At 43.5% G+C, this 24880-nt stretch overlaps 2 pseudogenes; both read left to right on the top strand.

The window, feature by feature from the left end:
* Positions 1–219: 219 nt before the first annotated feature.
* LOC133755317 (la-related protein 4B-like) lies at positions 220–2134 on the top strand (annotated as a pseudogene).
* A 3197-nt stretch (positions 2135–5331) lies between these two features.
* On the top strand, positions 5332–16000 carry LOC133755173 (NIF3-like protein 1; annotated as a pseudogene).
* Positions 16001–24880: the final 8880 nt, after the last annotated feature.

Raw genomic sequence — 24880 nt, 5'->3', positions numbered from 1 at the left:
TCCGCCACTGCACCCGGCCCATGCCGGCCCTTGCTTCCTGCGTCCAGCCTGGTGCTGCAGTGCCGCCTCTTCCTAGTCTCCCTCCTCAGCTCTCCCTCCATGTCGCGTGGTCGCCGGGCACCGGGGCTGCAGCAAGGAGTCCCCCAGAGGCCAGTTGGGCAAGGCGGGCAAAGCTAGCAGCATCCTGAAGTTTACATTAAACTTCTCCTAGTGGAACCCATGACTTCTGGTCAGGACGCTAAAGTTGTGGCTGAACTGCAGGCACAGTGAGGTCAAGAGGGCAAGGGCAGCTCTCATCTGATGAATGGTCCTATATCTCAAACCACTTCTCAAACAAGTTCAATCCCAGCTTTGAGTCAGGTACCGACAACTAAGGTTTCTGAGCTAAACCCTAATGCGAAAGTGTGGGGGACTTATGTTACATTTGGAAGCAAGTAGTGTAGCTGTCGGTTTGAGTGCTGCATGGGAGGAGACAGCTGGGCATGGTGCAGACTGCAGCCTGCAGGGATTGGATGTCAATGGTGATGGTGACAAAGTCATGAGAATGAAGCATTACCAGATTTACCTGAGTCAAAACAGACATGAATGCTTTGGCTCTGGATCATGCAGAATACAAATCTCTACCTGAAAACAGTGAAACAGGAGGAAATGCATCTCAACCAGAAAGCCAGGAAGATTTTCAAGAAGTACTTAAAAAAATTGGAATTCTGTTTATCTAGGGAGACTCTTGCTAGTGCCATCTATCTTACATCACAGATGGATAGTGATCAGTATGCTCAAATTACAATGGTAGCTAACCTTGACCATATCAAGAAAATCAGTACTAGTGTGGATTTGATTGTTGAAGTGCTAAGGTGGATGAGAAGGCAGAAAAAGTAAGGCCAAATCAAAATCATTGCATAGTAATATTGCGAGAAATATCTGAATCTACCCCTATGGAAGAAGTAGAAGCACTATTTAAAGGAAATAACTTACTGAAATTTATAAACTGTGAATTTGCCCATAATGATAATTGATTTATTACATTTGAAGCAGAAGTTGATGCACAACAGGCTTACAAATACCTGCGAAAAGTCAAAACTTTTCAAGGAAAACCAATTAAAGTGCAGCTAAAAGCAAAGGAAATAGCTATAATCCCATTTTTGCCAAAGAATGGATTTAGGTCTCTCTACATGAACCTTTATACATAGCAGTGTTACACATCATTTATTTACCTCCAGTATACAGTCCCCAACAAGAGTTTCCTCTGTACAGCCTGACTGCTCCCAGACATTGTCATTAATGCATAGCTATTTCAATCCACCCTTGGTAACTATTTCCAAATACTGGATTTATACATGGGTTTACATCTCCAACCTTCAAGCCTGCAGCCTCTCCTCTGACTTCACTCATACAGTATCCTCCCAGAAGCAGGAAAAATTCCTTTGGCTATAAGAAGAAAAGGGAGGAAAAGTTTACAAGCAGCCAAACTCAGTCTCCAACACGACCAAAGCCTCCATCACAAACTTTGAACTGGGGCTGTCCAACTTCCCCCCATTACCTGGAGCTGAGGCAATTTGAAGACAGAGGACTTGTTTGAAAACAGGCTATCTAGCTTGATAATAGGATTATCAAAGGAAAGGAGCCCCCATGCAGATGCAAGTAGGAACACTATTCCTGTAGTGGTCCCCAGAGAGCCCTCACCGCTGGCTTCTTGTGCTGTATCAGCAATGTATGAATGATCCCCATCCCTAGCTCATTTACCTGAGGATCCCAAGGTGGCAGAAAAGCAGAGGGAAACCCTCAGTGTGGACAGACTCCCTTCTGTCCTTACTACAACTGTGTGTAAATCAGAGCAGGTGCATGGAGCTGCCACAGAATTGCAAATGCCCAGATTTGTCAGAGAACGAGTAGAGAGCCACCTTCTTCTCCACTGCAACCCTCAAAAGAACAAAAGTCAAATGATGGCAGTTGTAGGAAGGAGGAGAAGAAGCTTTCTGCACCTGTGTGGAAATAGAGGGAGCCCCCTGTCCTCAAGTCCATTCCCAGAGTCCCCAAAGACCAGGGGAAGCAGCCTGGGCACTGGCCCTCACCACCAGCTGTTGGAAAGTGTCTTCACAGAGGACAGAACACTACCCCCAAGTCTCATCAGTAAAAATTCTATGTCTGGGAGGGGTTGCAAAGAGCTGCGTTAGCCACAAATGAAACACTTTTCCCACTCAGTATGAGGATGAGTGGCTGGTTGGGCAGTTGCAGTATCTGTGAGCCCCATGGAATGCCTGCAAGTTATTTTTTCTTCTGTGAGTCAGATTCTCCCCCTCTAAAAAAACTATTTTTCAGGATTTAATTAATAGAAACCTTATTTTTCATTGGTGCTTAACTAGAGGTGATGTTTAAGTCTGATTTTTTAGGATAGAAAATGCATTTATCCCAACAGATTGGTGTTTTCTGTTAAGCCTCTGTGTGGTTCTGAATGCAAGCTATATATAGTGAATTTTTCTAAATTAAGGGAACTATACTACTTTATTTTTTTTAAATTATATTGATCTACAAGTGCGTATCTCAGATGCCCCAGCAGATGGATGAGGGCTGTCAAGGGTGGCCTTAGCCTCAAGGTGGAAGGGGGTTGGCAGTGTCAGGTCACTGACACACTGGCATGGGAGCTGTGCTTTCATCTAAACTGTTAACAAATAATTCTAGCATTTAAAAATACATATAAATGTACATATAGGCCTTTTTTGATACAGTGGGCAGAAATAATCTGCAGAGAACACCCTAGAGAAACCTGAAAGCTTTGAGTTTTGACATCCTGTCAGCAAGTAGCCAGCTTCTCCCCTCAATTGCAAGTGGCTATTACCTAAAATCAATTCAAAACAAGTGAATAGAACCTAAATGAAAATATACTTTTTTGGCCACTGACATGCTGCCAGTATGTTGTATCATGAAATGGTTTGGATCCCTGTGAGCTGGCTGCTCTGGCTCTTGGCCTAGTGCACCTGCTCCATGCACATTTCTGTCCATGTTCCCCAACCCCCAGGCACTCTTTCAGAAGAGTTCTCATCTTAACTCCATGACAATGTCTTCCTGAACCTCTGCATCAGCACATGGATTTAAAAGTTATGTGTGAGAGTAGTGTTTGTAGTTTTATTCCCCTCTTTGGCTGGTGGAGGACAAAAATTGTTGCTCTTTTTACCTCCAAGATGAGGGTCTCATTGATTCACTTCTAGAAGTGTTGTACTTCTGAACAAGGAAGCACTAAAGTTATCAAGTTTATAATAAATTTAAATATAAATTATTTTGTCTTAAAATGCCTAAAATTATTCTCTTTATTTATTTGACAGATAGAGTTATATAGTGAAAGAGAGAGACAGAGAGAAATGTCTTCCTTCCATTGGTTCATCCCCCAAATGGCCACCATGACCAGAGCTATGCCGACCTGAAGCCAGGAGCCTGGTGCCTCCTCCTGGTCTCCAATGTGGGTGCAGGGGCCCAAGTACGTGGGCCATCCTCCACTGCCTTCCTGGGCCACAGCAGAGAGCTGGACTGGAAGAGGAGCAACTGGGACTAGAACCCAGCACCCATATGGGGTGCCAGCACTGCAGGTGGAGGATTAACCAAGTGAGCCACGGTGCTGGCCCCCAACATTTTTCTTTAATTATTCTAAGCAGCAGACATTAAAATATTTCCTGCTACATGTAACCATACAGTTTATTCCATAAAATGTTATTTAACAAGACTGAAGTTTTTTTAAAAAAATATTTTCATCCAATATTTAAAGGCTTGAATTGCATTTAAACTTGAAAATGACTTTGCTTTAACTTTTGTATAAGACAGCTAAGAGTTCATGGATACACCCCAGGTTGACATGAGTGGATCATAATTACTCAGTTACTGTGTGTGTATTTTGTCACTAGTTTTACTGAGTAAGCATACCATAGTACAAGAACTAGCAGCAGTTTTTGTAATATACCTTAAGGATCTTAAACAGGTGATCTTTTTTCTGATTGTTGAAAAATCCTGTAAATGCAAATAGTTGGTACTGTATTAGATATGTGCACTTTGGGAGTGTGCTTTGCTTGTACAGTTGTAAATAATCTGAACATATTTAAAAAAGGTTCCCTACAGAGAAAATCTGATAAAATTATTGATATATTATAAATGTTGATGTTGAGCTGGATGTAGACATACTTAATGCTGTGGTTTGAATGTTATTTTAATTTGTTGAGCTTTTTTTTCCCCCTCTCATACTGGTGTGTTGAACTGGCTTTGCCTATTTGCTGCAAAAGGGAAAAGGAAAGTTTTATTAAAAGCTGTGAGATGTTTTTATACTCTCTTTCAGAATATGGAAATGTATATTAGTCATATTTAATGTGAAAGAGTTCTGAAGACAACGTAGTAAGCAGGAACTGGTAGGATCTTTAAGTCAAAATGGAAAATGATCTACTAATTTGAATCATATATTACTAAGTGTGATTTACCCTACCAGAGAAAACCTGCCTGGTGTCTCTCATTGTTTTCTTCAGAGAAGTAGTCATTATTCAAAGATGAAGAAATACACATATTGTTAATAAGTTTCAAATGCCTGATTAAGGAATGGGAGAATTAATTTCTTGGTAGCTGTCAGACTGCTGGACCAAAAACTCAGAAATAATTGACCTCTTCAAACCAAACCAAGAGATGCTGTAAACACTCAAAGAATAAGTTCTGAGATCTGGGGCCCTTTGTGTCATTTCTTAGTAGCAGATGCCAGGGTGTGCTCAGCCATCCCTGTCCCCAAACAGCAGTGGGTCTGTGACAGTAAGTCCTCTCTCAAACATGTGATATTTGCAGCATGATGTGTGTGATTAGAGCCAACTGTGGTTGGTTGGTTGCAAACTAAAAGGCTAGAGCTCAAGAGCAGCATGCAGGAGAGCAGTGGGCATGTGGAGTGGTGTCATCACAGAGAAGGGGCTGTGCTTGTGGGTTCTGCTGCCATCTGGAAGAGGTCAGTACACTGTAATTATCACTTAGCCAGTGACAGTCTGTTGCATCCAGAGCCGAAACCTTGCTCAGATGTGATTTTTATAGTAAAGGTGATATGCCAAATAACTTTTTTAAAAAAAAGATATATTTATTCAAAAGTCAGAGTAACACAGAGAGAGGAGAGGCAGAGAGAGGTCTTTCATCTAATGGTTCACTCCCTAATTGCCCATAATGGCCAGAGCTGTGCCAATTGGAAGCCAAGAGCCAGGAGCTGAATCAAAAGTGGTGCAGCCTGGTCTTGAAGTGGCGCATATAAGTGATGCTGGCACTTCAGGCCAGGGCATTAACCCACTGCCTGATATTAAAATAGTGCACTCAGAGAATTTCATCATGACAGCCTCCATTTTGGACTGCACCTTCAACACTGTAAGTTTCTACAGCACCAGCAGCAGTGTGGGCCATTAAGGATTCTTGCTGGAAGAGATAAGAGGAAACTTTCAGCATCAGTGATTCATGTGGTGAACAGTCACACTCAAATGATTCATGACCCATTATTATAGCCCAATGAGGACCCCAGCAACACTCAGACCTCCTAGAGTTAATTAAACCAAAGATGTTCTTCAGTTAGCACACCTTCTCTCGCTTATTATTGAGAGAGGCACTTGAGGACTTAATCTAGGAGAGCTACTTTGTCAGATGCTTTGACCCTCAAGAGGAGAGTATTTGCACACAGTAATCATAAGCCTCTCTCCCTGGTCCATGTCCCTAGATGCAATGTGCAAGCTTCATGACACAGAAAAATTAACAAAAAGGAAGAAAGAAAAAGAAAGAAAGAAAAAGAAATAGGAAGAAAGAAAAAGAGAGAAGAAAGAAAAAGAAAAGAAGGAAGGAAGGAAGAAAGGAAGGAAGGAACAAGGGAAGGAGAGAAGGAGGGAAGGAAGGAAGGAAAATTGTGTTGTGGTACAACTCATGGGTTTACTGTAAATTTAGATAAAGTGGGAAGCGGTGCGTGCCATAGTCATTAAGCCTCTGCCTGTGGCACTGGTATCCCATACAGGTGCCAGTTCATGTCTCAGCTGCTCCATTTCCAATCCAGCTCTGTGATAATGACCTGGGGAAGCAGAGGATGGTGGCCCAAGTGCTTGGACCCCTGCACCTATGTGAGAGACCCAGAAAAATCTCTGGCTCCTGGCTTTGGATTGGCCCAGCTCTGACCATTGTGGCCATTTGGGAGTGAACCAGGAAGACTTCTCTGTCTCTCTCCTGACTGTCAAATAAGTAAGTAAAAATTTAAAAAAATAGATAAGGTGAAATTTATATGTGTAATTTCTGTTCTATAAAGTAAATCAGAAATTGGAGACTAAGTATATTGGTTTTCCAATGTTCTATAAATCAAAAATTTACCTCTTGTAGATTCATCCAGTAAAATTTACTTTCTCAGAGAGGAACACATTTAACAAGAGCCTTCAAAGAATTTTCTATGATGATCCAAATTCACTGTTGTCAGAAAAAAATTTGTGAATTTTAGGAAGACCTATTAGAATAAATTAGATATGCCTTCTATTCACATGACTTTGTGAGATTAAGAGAGTGCTTTGTTTCAACCTTTTTTTTTACAGGCAGAGTTAGTTAGAGAGACAGAGAGAAAGGTCTTCCTTCCATTGGTTCACCCTCTAAATGGCCACTATGGCCAGTGTTGCACCGATCTGAAGCCAGGAGCCAGTTGCTTCCTCCTGGTCTCCCATGCGGGTGCAGGGCCCAAGGACTTGGGCCATCCTCCACTGCCTTCCTGGGCCACAGCAGAGAGCTGGACTGGAAGAGGAGCAACCGGGATGGAACCGGCACCCCAACCAGAACTAGAATGCAGAGTGCCAGGGCCGCAGGTGGAGGATTAGCCTAGTGAGCTGTGGTGCCAGCCTGTTTCAACCATTTTCTACTAGGCTGATGAATATTGTCACTTGAAATATTTTTATTTAAAACTAAATTCTAATTACCAATAATTAATCATTCAAATTAGTACATGATAATATACATTGGTTGGCGCCACAGCTCAATAGACTAATCTTCCGCCTGCGGCGCTGGCACACTGGGTTCTAGTCCTAGATGGGGCACCAGATTCTGTCCCAGTCACTCCTCTTCCTGTCCAGCTCTCTACTGTGGCCTGGGAGTGCAGTGGAGAATGGCCCAATTCCTGGGGCCCTGCACCCACATGGGAGACCAGGAGAAGCACCTTGCTCCTGGCTTCAGATCAGCGAGGTGTGCGGGCTACAGTGCACCGGCCACAGCAGCCATTGGAGGGTGAACCAATGGAGAAGGAAGACCTTTCTCTCTGTCTCTCTCTCCCACTGTCCACTCTGCCTGTCAAAAAATATATACATTAATTATTTTTCTTTTAGTACATCATAATGACAAAAGTGCAGTAGTAGCACATTTATAGTCTGTTCTGGAGTCCTTATTAAAATATTTATTTGTTTTTTTCTTGAATCTGTTCTGCTTTCTTAGTTTCTTTTTTAAAAATTATTGATTTACTTATCTGAAAGTCAGACTTTCCAGAAGAGAGGGAGGGAGAAGGGGAGAGAGGGAGACAGGGAGAGTATAAAGCACTGTGTGAAGATTACTTTTACAGTTAATTCTCATATTACAACACATTAATGACAGAGGTCCTACATGGGGAGCAAGTGCACAGTGACTCCTGTTGTTGATTTAACAATTGACACTCTCATTTATGATGTCAGTGATCACCCGAGGCTCTTGTCATGAGCTGCCAAAGCTATGGAAGTCTCTTGAGTTCACAAACTCTGACCTTATTTAGACAAGGCCAAAATCAAACTGGAAGTTCTCTCCTCCCTTCAGAGAAAGGTACCTCCTTCTTTGATGGCCCCTTCTTTCCACCAGGATCTCACTCACAGAGATCTTTCATTTAGGTCATTTTTTGCCAGTGTCTTGGCTTTCCATGCCTGAGAAACTCTCATGAGCTTTTTAGCAAGATCTGAATGCCTTAAGGGCTGATTCTGAGGCCAGAGCGCTGTTTAGGGCATTTGTAATTCTATGAGTCTGCTGTGTATCCTACTTCCCATGTTGGATCATTCTCTGCTTTTTAATTCTATCAATTATTATTATCAGGCAATGATATTATTTATGTAATCTCTTTGACACTTAATCCTATCTTTATGATCAATTATGAACTTAAACTGATCACTTTGACTAGTAAGATGGCATTGGTACCTGCCAACTTAATGGGATTTGGAGTCCCATGATAAATAGCAAGAGAACAAGTTTTTCAAATGTTGTTTAGTTAAAAGCATATCCATGGGGTTTTGTATATTTTTTCTTATTTAATCTTTGAAGTACACCTCTACTTATGGATTGAATTCCTGATTCCGTGTGAGGAGAAATGTAGGTCAAAGTTTTAGTAATATAACAAAATTGCCTTGCAAAATATAACATGGCAAGAATTTGCATTCATATGTACTTCTTTTCAAAGCTCAGAATCCTAAACATGTACATCTTTAGTGGTACGTATCAGATGCAAATTTTATCTGGAGTATCATCACCTTATAGCTTATTCACACTATTGTTCTATATGACTCATTTATAGTACTGCAAGGGGATTCCCCCTCTATTGGACCCACTTCCAATAACACCAACCTCTTATTCATATTTTCCAGTTCACTGTAGTTATTCATTTAATCATACATTAAAAAAGACTCTAAATTCTCATTCACCACATCTTCTGGTTAAGGATGTGAGCTTGGTAACTCCAAACATTTGCAGATCCTGTGGCTGCTTCTGACAGAGCATATGACTAGTGTATTTATACTGGTATAACTAAACTCATCTTTACAAAATCACTTAATATGTGTATCTTTCTATATCTAAAAGTTACACAATTTTTGTCCATGAATACTTTATATCATCATGAATGGGTTGAGTATTTTCACATATTCAGATCACCATTCCCTGTTTATGTGGAATAGATAATATGACATAATGTCTCCACTGATGCCATAAGATTTATACATAGGGGCTGGCACTGTGGCATAGTGGGTAAAGCCACTGCCTGCAGTGCCAGCATCCCATATGGGAACCAGTTCAAGTCCTGGCTACTCCACTTCCAATTCATTTCAATAATAATTTTATTTTGCACATTGGAATCGAAGGGTGAACCCAATCACAACTCTCTCCATTCATCTTCTCTTCCAGTTATGATCATAAGTACATCTATATATTTCCAAGATCAAAGAAAATTAATTTTTCTCCAGTAAGGTGATTACTTAATTATTCTTAAGCTTATTTTCAGTCTTCTCTTATTTTTAATTCAACTTTCTGCAAACTCTTTGAAGTATGCTTTTTATGTTGGTTGCTAAATCTCATGGGCCTGGCACTGTGGCAAAGTGGATAAAGCCACTGCCTGCAGTGCTGGAATCCCATGTAGATGCTGGTTGAAGTCCTGCCTGCTTCACTTCCCATACAGCTTTCTGCTATGGCAGTGGAAGATGATCCTAGTCCTTGAGACGCTGCAATCACATGAGAGGCCCAGGAGAAGCTCTGGATCCTGGCTTCAGATTATCTCAGCTCTGGCTGTTTGTAGCCATTTGGGGAGTGAACCAGTGGATGGAAGACCTCTCTCATTCTCTCTCTCTCTCTCTCTCTCTCTCTCTCTCTCTCTCTCTCCTTCCACCTCTCTGTAAATCTGCCTTTCAAATAAATAAATATTTAAAAAATCCTTCCCTATTCTCATTAGAAAATAGACATGAACTAAATTTAAAAAAAAATGGGGCCGGTGCTGTGGCATAACTGGTAAGCCTGTTGCTGGCAGTGCTGGCATCCATATGGACACTGGTTCAAGTCCCAGCTGCTCCACCTCCAATTCAGCTCTCTCTATGACCTAGGAAAGCAATAGAAGATGGCCCAAGTCCTTGGGCTCCTGCACCTGCTTGGGAAACCTGGAAGAGGTTCCTGGCTCTTGACTTCAAATCAGTGCAGCTCCAGCTGTTGCAGCCAGATGGGGAGTGAACCAGTGGATAGAAGACCCCCCTCTCTCTCTGCCACTCCTTCTTTCTCTGTGTAACTCTTTCAAATAAATAAATAAATAAATCTTTAAAAATTTTAAAAATAAGGCCGGCACCGCGGCTCACTAGGCTAATCCTCCGCCTTGTGGCGCCGGCACACTGGGTTCTAGTCCCAGTCGGGGTGCCAGATTCTGTCCCGGTTGCCCCTCTTCCAGGCCAGCTCTCTGCTGTGGCCAGGGAGTGCAGTGGAGGATGGCCCAAGTGCTTGGGCCCTGCACCCCATGGGAGACCAGGAGAAGCACCTGGCTCCTGCCATTGGATCAGCACAGTGAGCCGGCTGCAGCGCGCCAGCCATGGCAGCCATTGGAGGGTGAACCAACGGCAAAAAGGAAGACCTTTCTCTCTGTCTCTCTCTCTCACTCTCCACTCTGCCTGTCAAAAAAAATTTTAAAAATAAAAAACTTAATAGTCTCATGGTTTTCTAAAGTTCTGTGCTTTTCCTTCTCTTTTTTTAAATTAACACGATATCCTCCAGAAGCTAGTATTCTGTTTTGTTTTAAAGGTTTATTTATTTAATAGGCAGTATTACAGAGAGAGGGGAGGAGACAAGGAGAGAGAGAGAGGGAGGAAGTGGGAGAGAGAGAGAGAGACAGAGAGAGAGAATGAGAATATTCCATCCATTGGTTCACTCACCAATGGCTGCTATGTCCAGGGCTGGGTCAAGCTGAAGCCAGGAGTCAGGATCTTCATGCAATTCTCCCACATGAGTGCACGCTCTCAAGTACTTAGGGCATCTTTTGTTGCTTTTCCAGGTATATTAATACGGAGTGATCAGAAGTAAACCAAGCCAGGACTAGAATCAGTGCCCAAATAGGATGCCAGCACTCCAGGCAGCAGTTTAACCTGCTAAGCCACATGCTACCTCTCCATTTTCCTTCTCTCTTTCCTGAAGATGAGAAAATATGTATTGATCTATTTTCAGTCTTAGTCTATTTTGTATTGTTACAAAACCGGTGTACAATGTGTAATTTATAAAGAAAAAGTGTATCTTGCAGTCATATGAGAAGTCAATGATCAAGAGGCCCCATCAGGAGAGGGCCATATTCCTGTAACTTAACTTGGCAGAAGTCATTACATGGTGAGAGAGTGTAAGAGATAAAACTTATCACCTCAAGGTCCTTTTAAAATTGGTGTCAATCTATTCCTGAGGGTTGAAACTATTGTCTTGGGGATTTTTTTAAGATTTTGTTTATTTGAGAGGTAGAGCTACAGACAGAGAGAGGGAGAGACAGAGAGAAAGATCTTCCATTTGATGGTTCACTCCTCAAATGGCAACAATGGCTGGAGCTTGGCCAGTCTGAACCTGGGAGCTAGGAGCTTCCTCCAGGTCTCCTATATCAATGTAGGGGTCAAAGCACTTGGGTCATTCTCCACTGCTTTCTCAGGTGGCAGAGAGCTAGATTGGAAGAGGATCAGCCAGAACATGAACTGGTAACATATGGGATGCTAGCACCACAGGCAGAGGCTCAGCCCACAGTGCCACAGCACCAGTCCCAGGTATTAGGTTTCCAATACATCATCTGGGATGATACATGTTAAAGTCAGACCATTTTAAAAATTATATTGCATTTTTATTACTATTCAAATTTATTTGGCCTACAAGTAGAATTTTTTATTGTAGTTATTCTATTTCACAGCTATTGAAATTAAATGTCAGTTTTTAATTTTTTTTAATTTAAGGTAAACAGATTTCACATATTTCATATATACAGATTTAGGAACATAGTGATACTTCCCACCTTATCCTCTCTCCCACCCACACATTCTCATTCATCCTTTCTCTCTAATTCCCTGTCTTATTTTTCCTTAAATATCTATTCATTTTTTTATTTGAAAGGCAAAGTTACAAAGACAAAGGAAGGAAGAGACAGAGAAAGATTTTCCATCCACTGGTTTAGTCCCCACATGGCTGCGATGGCTGGAGATGGGCTGGTCCAAAGCCAGGAGCCAGGAGCTTCTTCCAAGTTTCCCATGTGGTTGCAGGGGCTCAAGCCCCTGAGTGATCTGATCTTTTCCAGACACAATAGCAGGGAGCTGTATTGGAAGTGGAGCCTCTGGGACTGAAACTGGGCACAGTTCTCCCCACTACTCCACAGTGTCAGCCCTACTTCCTACACTGATCTACTTTCAGTGGACTTTTTACTCTTAAGATTCACCCTATACTTAGTAAAGAGTACAGCACTGTTGTTCAGCAGTAGAGACAAGGGCTGTAAAAAATCATAAACTCTCAAAATGTCAATTTCACTCTTATACATTCCATTTTTTGCTGCTCTATTAGTTACCACAGATCAAGGAGAACATAAGGTGTTTGTCTTTTTGGGATTGGCTTATTTCACTAAATTTAATGGTTTTCAATTGTATTCATTTTGTTGCAAAACAAGGGATTTCATTATATTTTATAGCTGAGTAGTTGTTTATTATAAATACATATATAAGTATATATATATATATATATATATATATATATATATATATCACATTATTTTTATCCAGTCATCAGTTGATGGACATCTAGGTTGAATCCATATCTTAGCTATTGTTAATTGAGCTCAATGAACATGAGGATACAGAAAGCTACTTCATATGCCTATTTCTTTTTTTAAGATTTAAATATTTGAAAGACAGAGTTACAGAGAGAGGTAGAGGCAGAGAGAGAGGTCTTCTACCTGCTGGTTCACTCCCCAGATGACTGCAATGGCCAGAGCTGCACTGATCTGAAGCCAGAAGCCAGGAGCTTCCTCCAGGTCTCCCATATGGTGCAGGGGCTCAAGGACTTGGGACATCTTCCACTGCTATCCCAGGCTATAGCAGAGAGCTGGATCAGAAGAGGAGCAGGCAAGACTAGAACTGGTGCCCATATGGGATGCCAGCACTTCAGGCCAGGGCATTAATCTACTGCACCACAGCGCTGGCCCCTTATATGCCTATTTCATTTCACTTAGATTAATTCCCAGGATTAAGATTGCAGAGTCATATGGTATATCTATGTTCAAGTTTCTGAGGTGTCTCCATACGTCTTCCACAATAGCTGTGCTAGTTTATTTTCCCACCAATAGTAGATTAAGATGCCTTTTCCCCACATTCTGGCCAGCATTTGTTGATTGTTGATTTCTGTATGAGAGCCACTCTGACAGGGGTGAGGTCAAACCTCACTGTGATTGTGATTTGTATTTCTCTGGTGACTAGTGATATTGAGCATTTTTCACTTGCCTGTGGTTTCTAAAATTTTCTCTTTTGATAAGTGCCTGTAGAGCAGCTCACATTGGTTGTCCAGAGAACCAGCTATATCCTGTGCCTTCTTATGCAGTCAGAGTTTCCACAGTCTCAGCACACAGGGCTCCCACTGTCAATGGGTGCAGAGGATTTGATCCACCTTGCTAGACTGTCTCATTCACAGAGAGGCAGAGACATTCCCAGAGCCTCGACAGTTTGAGCACTGAGAGATTGCGGGGACCTCAGTAATATGTGGGTGCACAGACTCTAGTCAATTTGCCCAGCCAGACTCAAAGTCAATGGGAAACATGGAGTTTTCCTTCTGTTAGAATCTCTGGATCACACACATGCACAATAGCCACCAACCAAATGCTTCCAATTCTCCCCATCAGTTGCAAGTTGCATGCATTCAAGCTGCTGCCACTGGTACTGTTAGAAGATGGCATCTTGTCTCAGCCAGGTGCTGAGCATGTGCACAAGAGCTTCTGCATCTTCTGTTTCTGTCCAAAATGGTGCACACCTTCTCTCAACTGATTATTGGGCACCATTGTTTAGTGAATGTAGTAAGAGAAACATGCCCCCCTTGTTTTTTACTGGGTCAGTGGGTACACTTTCCCCCTCAGAGCTCCAGGCCAGACTCACGTCAAAGTCTCCCTATGTCTATATCACCACTGGTATGGGTTGCTGCAGTCTGATCTCACCTTATTCTCCAAAGCCGGTGCTTTCTCCTCCTCTTGGCTGCTGGCATCCTGTTGTGTCTGTGTTCATGCTGCATGTCTGCATCTTCCACACAGATCCATGGCATTTCTCTCCTGTAGAATTTCCACCACAGTTTTCTCTAACTCTTCCTCAATAATGTGCTTCCAACATTTTTTGAAACTAGTTACCACTAGTATATGTGCTTCCCTATTCCACCATCTTGGAATCTTCCAACATGCATGCTTTTTATGGAATTTTAGGTATATAAAATCTGGAGATACTCTATTGAAAAATGGTAACATGGCATCCCAAGAGTATCCCTGTATTAAGAGGAACATAGTTAATATCATTGAATTATTTTTCAATTGTTCATTTGTTAGTGACACATGATCTTTCTTTGGAATTCTGTAATTTATTTGGATAAAAATTCTTAAAATTATGTTATCTTTACTAACTTTATTTCTTTTTACAAAATCAGTAGCAAATGAATGTCTTCATGAAACCAAGTTGTGTTTAATCTTTACCAATTAATAAATTGTGAGTGCCCTTTCAAGAATGTCTTTCCAAAAACATTGTGAGGTGGAGAGCGGCAAGATGGCGGAATAGGAAGGGAGCACACTGATAGTCCGGGAAAGGACAGCTTAATAAAAGTGGAGATACTGCAGGTTCAAGGAAGTGTAGGGGAAAAAACAGCAGAGGAAACTCTTCCAGAACTAGTGATTCACAGTGGACCTGTGTGGAGAGCGTGGGAGCCCAAGTTCGGGACACCAGCGGCAGAATCAATGCACCAGCGCTGGAACACGAGGTGAGCCGAACCTCAATAGCTTGAGACACTGGCGGGCAAGCAGAAAGAGGAGACTAGAGGGAACGAGGCTTGAAACTCCGTGGGGAAAAGTTCACCAGGCTAACTAGAAGAGAGAGAGAGAGGAAAAAAAAGTGACCAATATGGACAGGAGTTTCTCTCATCTTGCTTACTCCTGGTCCCCATGACAGTCTGGTTTATGTAATCTCTGAACTGCAATTCTTCCTGTTCCTTCATGGGTCTGAAGACTCATTTCCTCCTTGAATGACTTTGCATCCCTGTCGTCTGCTGAGAGTTGGGACAATATTGGATTGCTGGTGGAACCAAGCCCACCAAAAACTATAAATACATTCTTCCTGACCAATGACTTGACTGAGAAGGTGATGGAGGAGGCTCTGCATAAGAAGGCAGGTCTCATCTTTTCCTACCTTCCACCTATTTTCCTACACATAAAGCATATTACCTGGATGTCCTGAAAGGAGCACCTGGTGTTCTGGGCTTTGGAGATCAGAGTTGGCATCTACTCTCTTCACACAGCCTATGATGCTGCACCCCAGGGATTGAAAAAGTGGTTTTCCAAAGGGCTTAGAGCCTGCACATCGAGGCATATATATCCTTCCAAAACTCATGGCTATCCTATAGAGGGTACCACTGAGTACAATTCAACATTAAGCATACCCAAGATATGGATAAAGTTGTGTCTGCAGTGAGAGAAGTTGAAGGTGTTCCTGTCACTTCTTTTTCTGCTAGGATTGATGAAGAGAAAAATAAGGATCAGCCTGGATTGTACAGAGAAGACTTTGATACAGGTGGTGGCTCAGCTCTCTCAAAACAGATAACTTTACCAGAGAACTGAAATTCTTTCACAGCAGAAGCCTTTGCTCTACATACTGGAATGGGTCAATCATGCACCCTGGATGAATCTGTTGCCCTGGCAACCATGATTGAGTGAATCAAAAGACACCTCAAACTAATTCATATTTACTTAGCTCTTGGGGTAGGAAGGACCTTAGCATCATGAGTCAAAGCTTTGGCCCTGTGTGCTGGTTCTGAGAGCAGGGTGTGGAAGCAGACCTGTACCTCAACAGGTGGAATGTCCCATTATGATGGTCTGGATGCTACTTCCTAAGGAATAAATGCCATCCTCTGTGAACACAGTAATACTGAATGAGGCTTTCCTACTGACCTTTGTGATATTCTGGGTGCCCACTTGGAGAATAAGATCAATATTATCCTGTCAGAGATGGACAGGGATCTTCTTTGTGTGGTATAAGGCATACAGAAACATCAAGATGATACAACCTAGAGATTGCATCTCCACTCATGTGGATGTGTAACATAAGTCAGTGGAGTCGACATATCATTCTGGAAGAGTATCTTAAGATGCATGAGGATGCTTCAAAAAGTTCATGGACATGTTTATTTTGAGAAAACTGCATACATTAAAAAATTCACAAAATAAACAACTTTTAACTCCATTTTCTGCAAACCTTTTGAACTGCCCTTATATTATCTTTTCTAGTTTATCTGGTTCAACAAATGTTTTATAGTTCATAAGGAAATAACTGAACTACCATAATGAAAAACAAATATTAAGAAAGATCAACTAAAATCAGTTGACTAAAGATTCTTGGGAAGTAACCAAGTAATTCTCTCCTTAGTTTAATTATAGTTGGGATATGTTAACGTAGATGTCTCTGCCATTGGTTAGTTTTAAAATGTCCTTTAAAACTTGGAATCGAACACCTATTTTTAGGCAGTAGCCAGTTTGGGATGATATGGTCTGTCTCTGTGTCCATGTTCTGTAGATCCACCTAAATTCCAGTCTTTCACCTCAGTTTTAGAATTAACATGAGATTTATTAGGAGGAATTTTTTAAAATATGATTGGTATTCATATTACTATGTCTTTATTGCTTTTCATTTTATAAAAATAAACCAAATTATAACATTAGTCCAAGCCCTAATCCTTACCTTGGCCCTAGCCCTAGCCTTAGTCTTAGTCCTAGCCCTAACCCTAAACCTAATCCTAGATCTAAACCAATTCTGAAGCCTAATACTAGGTCTATCCCTAGACAAAGCATTAACCCTACACTTGGCCCTCATCTTAACCATAACCTTACCTTAATTCTATACTTAGCCAAAATCCTAACTGTATCCTAACATGGTGCTTTAACCCAATCTAAACTCTAATCCTATCCCTAAAGTTAGCCTTAATAACTCAAGCATTAACCTTAATCCTAATATTTGCCCCACCTCTAACCGTAACACTAATACCAAAACTTAAACCTAACCCTGCCTTAACCCTAACCCTAACCCTGGCCTAAAACCTATCCATAGTCCTAACTTTAACTATCACACTAGCTCTAACCATAGTCCTAACTCTGGCTCTAACTCTAAAATTTACCATAGAACTAAATATAACCCTAATCTTAAACTAATTTTAAATCTCACCCCAACACTAATCCTATCTTTCTGCTTTGGCCTAACCATAAAACAAACTAGCATTCAGTGTGAACTTAAACATAGTCCTGAAGCTAACTTTAATGCTATATCTAACACTAGCCTTAAACTAACCATCATGCTAACCAAAGACTAAGCCTCATCCTAGTGATGATGACCCTAACTTCATCTACAACTTTATATTATATATAACCAGAGCTCTCTCTATATATTATATATAGATATATAACCATATACATTTATAACCATATATATATATATTGTATATATTATATATATAATGTATATAAAACCACAGCTCTAACTCTATCCCTAGCCCTACACCTAAACTTATCCCTAATCCTAGCTCTATCCCTAGGCCTAACAATAGTCTTAACCATATCTATAACTGTAATCACAAATCTAATCCTAAATATAACACTAGTCCTAGACCTAATCCTTATTCTAACCCTAAAGCTAAACATAACTCTATGTCTAGCCCTAACCCTAAGCCTAGCCCTAACCATAACCCTAACAATGGCTTTTAATCTAACCCAGACCTAAGCCTAAACTTAACAGAACCCTAATCCTAAAACTAGCCCTGACTCTTGCCATAAGCCTAATACTAGCACCGACACTAAACATAAACCTAGCTCTAAATCTTACCCTAACCCCAACCCTAACAATAGCCTTAATAATAACGTTCAATCTAAACCTTAACACCAGTCCTAACTCTCATCCTAGTCCTAATAATAACACTAATACTTATCCTATATCTAGCCCTACACTTACTTCTAACCCTAAATGACAGAATTTGCATTCACATGAACTGTGAGGGTTTATATACACTTGAGTAACTGAAATGGTCAGAGAAACAGAAAGAGAGCCCAAGCCCTTTTGTGTTTGAATGGTGCCATCATTAGTCACCAATTCTGAAAACACCCCATTTTCAAGCAAATTGTTGTTAAAGTTCTAGGTGTCACTGTGGTGATACATATGGGGAGGCTTGTGGTTTAGGATGAGGAAAAACTGCAACTTGGCAAAAAAAATTCAGAAAACATCAGTTATTGAAGACATAGAATGGCCGGCGCCGTGGCTTAATAGGCTAATCCTCCGCCTTGTGGCGCCGGCACACCGGGTTCTAGTCCTGGTCGGGGCACCGGATTCTATCCTGGTTGCCCCTCTTCCAGGCCAGCTCTCTGCTATGGCCCGGGAAGGCAGTGGAGGATGGCCCAAGTGCTTGGGCCCTGCACCCGCATGGGAGACAAGGAGAAGCATCTGGCTCCTGCCTTTGGATCAGCGCAGTGCGCCGGCCACAGCAGCCATTGGAGGGTGAACCAATGGCAAAGGAAGACCTTTCTCTCTGTCTCTCTCAGTCTCACTATCCACTCTGCCTGTCAAAAAAAAAAGACTAATAGAGACTTTATGAGTAACTGCAATGGATTGGCCCTCTAGTCCTAGTATAAAATTTGTAACAGGAGGAAAGCAAACAAAATGCTGAAAATATATCATTTGAAACATATTAAGTGAAAAAATAAATATAGAAGGCAGATCAAATGAATTTTATTGTCTACAGATAAAAAAATGAGCTGAATGCCAACAGTGGCTGTGTTCTATGATGAAAGATAATATCTGAGTAGTACTTGTGGAAATAAACTGCATCCTCTCAGGAAGGCCTGGAAAAGTGATGCTCACAGTCAAGCATTTAGATGTAATGGGTAAAACACTCCACAGAAAAAGAAAACCTTGAATTTGATCCCAAGTCCAGCTCTAAATAACTCTTCAAACCACAAAAGAGAAAACAGGCATTTTGCATTTTTCCCCATCAGAATAGCAGCAAAATATGCAGTCATGGGAACAGAGAGGAAAGGGAGGACTGAGAAACAGTGAGCAAACCTAAATCTGTTTGTGATTTAATGGTGCTGTGATTTTGCACCTGTTCTCAAAACTGCCCATTTTAAAATAACTTTATCTTTTTATCTTCTTGTGGTGCATTGGCTTTGGGAAGTGGGTTGGCATGGGGACACAGTCACCTTGTGGGCTGCCTTAGATGCTAGAACTGAAGGCATCAAGATCAGCAATGGGGTCCAGCTCTGAGATTAGACCCGAGAACCCTGGGGCTGGCTGAGGTATCTCAGCTTCCAAGCAGGTCCTGGAGGCTGGGGGTGCCTCATCTTGCCAGGCTCTGCTAGATTTCCCCAGGTGCCAAAGTCTGTGCTGTAGGACAGGGTGCTGATGCTTCCCTGCCCCCATTCCTGGCCTTCTCCTACCACTTGCCTCATAGCAAGCAGCGCTGGTTTCTTTAGTGAATTCACTATTGTGTACATGGCGGTTTAATTTTCTGACTTTGTGTTGACTCTGAAACCAGATGCTGTGGAATTATATGGACTTATTATATTTATCCAGAGTAACTGAAATGCTGTTTGTAAAAATTCACCTGAGTATTTATTTTAAATACATAATTCAAGGTTTAGATGGTTACATTTTTAGATGCTTAATTTTGGTAGCAACCACAATATTTTGACAAAACTATTTGTAGAAATTTCTTTCAACCATGAATTCATATTGTAGGGAACCAGACCGGAGGAACCGTGCCCCTAAGATGGCGCCGACTCCCTGCTTCCGGGTTCTTCCTCATCTCAGGGAGTTCCCGCTCTTGCTCGCTCCTTCCCGCCTTAGATTTCCCGCTCTAGCTCGCTCCTTCCCGCCTTGCCACGAGATTGTCCTATCCCCGCGCTTCTAGCCTATCACCTGATTTGTGACGTGTATTGTGCATATAAACCCTTGCTACGCGGGTGTAAGGGAAGTTCCTGCCCAGAAGAGATCGAAGCTGGATCTCCTGCTTGCCGAGCAATAAAGGAACCCCGTGCAAAGTGTTCGGTCTCTGTCTCTTGCTGGACGAGGACGGCGCCGAGCAGCTGGTGGCCCGTACGGGGAGCTTCCTCTACGTTGCCCGGTAAGTAGAAGGTAAGCGAGGTCAGTCTTACCGTCTGGGCCCCGCGAGTGAGGTATATCTCGTGGTTGGAGGGTGGACGCACCCTAAGATAGCGGACGTGTTTCCCCGCTTTAAACTGAAAGAATAGCAGACTTGTTCCCCCGCTTTAAACTGAAAATAAGATAGCGGACGTGTCTTCCCGCTTTAAACTGAAAATGGGAAATTCATCTAGCCATTCAATGTTGCTTAATCCGTTAAAAGCATTATTGCGTAGCAAAGGGATTAAGGTTTCTAAGACCACACTTGTCAGGTTCCTTGGAAGTGTTGATTTCTTTGCGCCGTGGCTCACCCACGAGGGCCAAATAACTCTTAAGTCTTGGGAGAAATTAGGAAAGGATCTCCGGCGCACAGTTAACGATCCCCAGGAACCCGATATCGACCCCGTTGTTCTCCCCTTATGGGAACTACTGCGGGCGTGCCTCCAAGAGGAGAGGTCGGTGGGAGCGGACCGCCCGACTCTTACGGCGGTTCGCGAGGCTCTCGAGGAAGTTCGTTCTCAGAGCTCGGACGGCGCCCGGGACCTCATACAATTTAAGGACACGGGATGCCAGACTTCCTCACTGGCCTCAGGCTCCGAATGTGGCTCCGCCTCCTCTGAGTCTGAGGGGGAAGGGGACGGCGATCCTAAATCCCCGCCTCCTACGTATGCGCAGCTGCGGCAAAAGTTAAAAGATGCCTGTTTACGCCCTCTAGTGCCTACGGCTCCTCCTATCGATGTCGTGCCCGCCCATCAGATTAAAGACGCAGCGCCTCCTACTGGCGGTCATGTAGGCGTGCCTCAGCCCCATCTAACACCCGTGCCGCCATGGCCATTAAACGTCCCAAATGTGCCACCTTTTTCAGGCAGACAGTTTCATCAACAAGCCTGGAAACAGTTGCGAACTGGCGCTCCCGCTGCCCCCGCTCAGGCTTACCCTGTTTTGGCTTTGGGCACGCGAGAGGCCCGGCACGAACCATTGGACATGACAGTATTAAAACAACTTAAGGCTGCGGTCCATGACTATGGACCCACAGCCCCATTCACATTGTCACTCCTTGAATCAGTCGGCCAATCCATTTTAACACCTAGCGACTGGACCCAATTGGCTCGGGCCTGTTTAAGTCCAGGCGGCTTTCTTTTGTGGCAATCTATGAATACAGAGTGCTGTCATGACCAGGCAGATGAAAATGCTGAGGACGGCCACCCTACGTGGAATGCTGATATGCTTTTAGGGCGTGGACCTTATCAGGCTGACCAGACCCAATTCCCTAGACAAGTATACAGGCAAATTTCCAACTGTGCCCAACGTGCGTGGAGGCAGGCGTCCAATCCAAGTGACTCAGCTAGCCACCTCACCAAGATCGTTCAGGGCACGGCCGAACCCTTCGCTGATTTTGTCGCTCGCATACTTGAGGCTGCGTCGCGTATTTTCCCTTCCGAGGTTGACGTTCAGCCACTGGTCAAACAAATTATTTTTGAGCAGGCTAATAAAGAGTGCAAAAACATTCTTCGACAATATAGACATAAATCTCTGGACTCCTGGTTAAAATACTGCAGAGATACCGGTGGGCCACTTACTAATGCGGGCCTAGCTGCGATGCTGGCAAAAGTCAAAGAAAACAGTCCAAAATCTAAATCGACCCGACCCCCCATATCTTCAGGACTTTGCTTCCAATGTCATCAACCGGGTCACAGAAAACGCGATTGCCCCAATCTCAGCCATGGGTATTCCACGGCACAGCCTTCAGGCATAGAGCCTTGTCGCCGTTGCCGCAAGGGCCCTCATAGGGCAGAGGTATGCCGTTCTGCTTTCGATATCGATGGCAACCCACTTACAGGTAGCGCCCAGGGGCCAAAAAACGGCCAGAGGGGGCTCCCCAACCCAGCGAGGAGCCCCCAAAATCAAATCTACTCTCAGGTTCCACCTCCCGTGTCTGCGCTACACCCAGTGCACCCTCAGCCCGTGCCACTCACGGGTCCGCAGGCCTGGACCTCCGCGCCACCTCCCCTCTCCTCTTAACTCCGGAGATGGGGGTACAATTAGTGGAGAGCGACTGCTCCGGTCCTCTGCCCCCGGATTCGGTTGGATTAGTGTTGGGTCGGTCCTCCGCCGCCCTCCGAGGGCTAGCTGTGATCCCCGGGGTAGTTGACTCTGATTTCACTGGTAAAGTAAAGATCATGGTTCAGGCCCCTCAGGGACCTTTAGTAATCAATCCTGGAGACCGTATCGCACAAATGTTATTACTGCCCAGTCTTCACTCTTTAATCCCAGCTAAAAACCACGTTCGCGGCGCTGGTAACTTTGGGTCCTCTGGCATTAATTTTACCGGCTTACATATGCTTTTAAATGAACGTCCCACTTTAGTGTTGCAGATTAATGGCAAGGACATTAAGGGACTTTTAGACACAGGAGCCGACAAATCCATTATAGCAACAAAGGACTGGCCTAGTACATGGCCTACAAATGTGGCGGAACAAACCTTGCAAGGACTTGGTTTTGCTCATTTCCCAAAAATCAGTGCAGCCTTGTTGTCATGGCAGGATAGCGAGGGTCATAGAGGACAGTTTTCTCCATTCATTTTACCTCTACCCATTTCCCTTTGGGGGAGAGACGTCCTGGCCGAAATGGATGTTGCTTTGGTCACCACTTCCCCTGCAGTACGATCTATGCTACAAAATATGGGTTACGTCCCAGGCAAGGGACTCGGTGTCCAGCTCCAGGGCCACCCTTCCCCCATTGAACCAAAACAAAGACCAAGTAAAGTTGGCCTGGGTTTTTCCTAGGGGTCACTGTTTCGCCTCCTAAACCAGTGGAGCCTTTACCCATCTCGTGGCTAACGGACGTACCCGTCTGGGTTCCACAGTGGCCCCTATCTCAGGAGAAACTGGAGGCAGTCAACACTCTGGTCTTGGAGCAGGTCAACGCTGGTCATTTGATCCCATCCACCTCTCCATGGAATACGCCTATTTTTGCCATCCGCAAAAAATTAGGTCAATGGAGACTCTTACATGATCTTAGGGCAGTCAACGCACAGATGCAGCCTATGGGCCCTGTGCAACGTGGTCTTCCTCTGCTTTCGGCACTTCCCAACCAATGGCCTGTTATTGTAATAGATCTTAAGGATTGTTTCTTTTCCATTCCATTGGACAAAAAGGATACCCCACGTTTTGCTTTTACTGTCCCCACCCAGAACCAGGAACAACCGGACAAGCGTTGGGAGTGGACAGTCTTGCCTCAGGGTATGACTAATAGCCCCACCATGTGTCAAGTCTATGTAGCCCAAGTACTAAAACCTCTTAGAGACCGATATTCCGACTGCAGGTGCCTACATTATATGGACGACCTACTGTGTGCAGCCCCCACAGCAGAGAGGCTCCTGGCCTTATACAGTACACTCCAACAAGTGCTGGAAGGGGCAGGGCTGCATATTGCACCTAATAAGGTGCAATTGTTGTCTGTAGTTTCTTATCTTGGGGCTATAGTCGCCCCTACTCAAATTAGACCTCAAAAAATTCAAATAAAAATCAATGCTATCTCCACTCTAAATGACTTACAAAAACTTTTAGGGGATATCAATTGGATTAGGCCCTACCTTAACATTCCTAATGCTGCATTGCAGCCCCTCTTTAATATACTTAAAGGAGACCCGGATCTTGCTTCCCCCCGAACCTTCACCTCTGAGGCCAAACAAGCACTGTCAATTGTCAACGATGCCCTTAGTAAAGCTGCCCTAAAACGTTGGGACCCTGCGGGAGACCTTACTCTTTGGGTCCTCGACACCCTTAAACAGCCCACCGCGGTCCTATGGCAGGATGGGCCTCTCCTCTGGATCCATCCCTCAATGTCATCTACTAGATCTATTAGTTACTATCCCGTGGCAGTGGCGGAGATAACTCTCCTAGCCATTCAGAGGGCTATCCAACATTTTGGACGCGAACCATCCACCATTGTTGTCCCCTATTCCATGGAACAGGTACGTGTGCTAATCGCTTGTACTGATGCTTGGGCGGTTTTAGTCTGCTCCACTTCCGCAACTATTACAAACAGAACACCCTCTGATCCTTTGCTAACCTTTGTTCAGTCTCACCCAGTTATTTTTCCAAAGTCCACATCCCAAAAGCCCTTACAGGGAGCCCCAGTAGTGTATACCGACGGTTCTAAAACAGGAGTCGGTGCATATGTTGTTTCAGGATCTGTGCCAAAAACATTCCAATTCGCTACTAACTCCCCCCAGGTAACTGAACTTCTTATAGTTAACCAAGTCTTCTCTGATTTCCCCGGACCTGTCAATATTGTGTCTGATTCACGCTATGTGGTTAATTCTGTGTCTATCCTTGAGGCCGCAGGACTAGTCAATTCTTCATCCTCCGTAGCGACAGTTTTCCTCACCCTGCAAAAATCTATTTGGAATCGGTCTGCTCCTTTCTTTATTACTCATATTAGAGCTCATTCTTCCTTACCTGGACCCATGACCACAGGCAATGCTATAGCTGATCAAGCCACACGCCCCATTTGGATACTCCAATTTTCTTCCCCAGAAGAGCAGGCTATCCAGTTTCATTCAGAGTTCCATGTAAACGCAAAAACCCTTGCCGCCAAATTCGGTCTTTCTCGTGCTGCCGCTCGCGATATTGTTCGCCATTGTGCCGCATGCCCTACTTTAACCCCTGTGCCTTCGGTGGGGGTTAATCCCCGAGGATTACTACCAGGACATATCTGGCAGATGGATGTCACCC

The sequence above is a fragment of the Lepus europaeus genome, unplaced genomic scaffold, assembly GCF_033115175.1.
Source record: "Lepus europaeus isolate LE1 unplaced genomic scaffold, mLepTim1.pri SCAFFOLD_3_1, whole genome shotgun sequence".
In the NCBI taxonomy this organism is placed as follows: domain Eukaryota; kingdom Metazoa; phylum Chordata; class Mammalia; order Lagomorpha; family Leporidae; genus Lepus; species Lepus europaeus.
This window is presented reverse-complemented; position numbering and strand designations above follow the sequence as displayed.